Source organism: Nicotiana attenuata, unplaced genomic scaffold (assembly GCF_001879085.1).
Source record: "Nicotiana attenuata strain UT unplaced genomic scaffold, NIATTr2, whole genome shotgun sequence".
Lineage (NCBI taxonomy): Eukaryota > Viridiplantae > Streptophyta > Magnoliopsida > Solanales > Solanaceae > Nicotiana > Nicotiana attenuata.
In genome coordinates, this window is record NW_017670410.1 from 765048 (window position 1) to 766046 (window position 999).

The following is a 999-nucleotide window of genomic DNA, read 5'->3' on the forward strand; positions in this document are numbered from 1 at the left end:
AAATTGAGGCGAAGCAGGTGGGTTATCTCCTGCGGAGTGTTCTTAAGTGGTATGATCCTTATGTGTATGTTAGAAGATCTCGTGTGTTATTGAAGGGTACGTGTTGTAATTTGAAAATTCGGGTCGCTCAAGAGGGTGGACTCAACTGATATGGGGATGAATGCGAGGTTTGTAGAGGATTACAGTACTAGATGATCGGTGTTTTCACAAACTCGTACATGATTTGAGTTTAATCTCACTATGGCACTGTGGCATCATTAGAGTAAAAGTGTTATGAGTTGTTGAGTGTGTCCTGATATATGGCTTCGAGCCAAGTTGGGGAGGTTGCTGTTGATTAGCTGATTGCACGGTTATGTACTATGTCGGTTCCGTTTTGAGTTATGCTGGCGGATCAGTTCAGGTTGCAGAAATTGAGCCGAGGATGGCACGAGTGAAGCAAAATTTTGACAATAGGTTATATTATGTTCCATAGAGTATGAGAATCACGGAATGTCTAGAGTTGTTGTTGGTAAAGAATGCTCGATGCATAGAGCAGGAAATTGCTTGGCTGTATTGGGATGAGGATCTCATTTTGCGGTATCGGAGTGCCAATAAGGCACGAGTGGTTCTGTTCGTTAAGTCAGGTAATTTGCAGTTGAATAAGAGTGAATGACTCTCGAGAATGGTTTATTGTGTCCAAGATTCTACATGTAACAAATCAGGTGTCTTAAGGTGCTGTATGTGGTCAGAGACTGTGTTTTCATCGGAAAGGTCAAGACTTGTGGTATTTTATGATAATTATGGGATTCTGTGTATCAGTATCTGGAAAGTAAAGGTAACGAATTTAGATTTGCAGGAACCTCTTCAGAGTAAAGTATTCTGGAATGTGGTATTTCTGGGAACATTTGAGAGAGTATTCAGTGGCTTATAAGTCTTAGACAGTGTGGTCTGTGCTTGGGTCTCGTGTAGTGAGCCGTGGGTTAAGGAACTGTGGTGCTACAGCGAAGAGGGAATATCAAG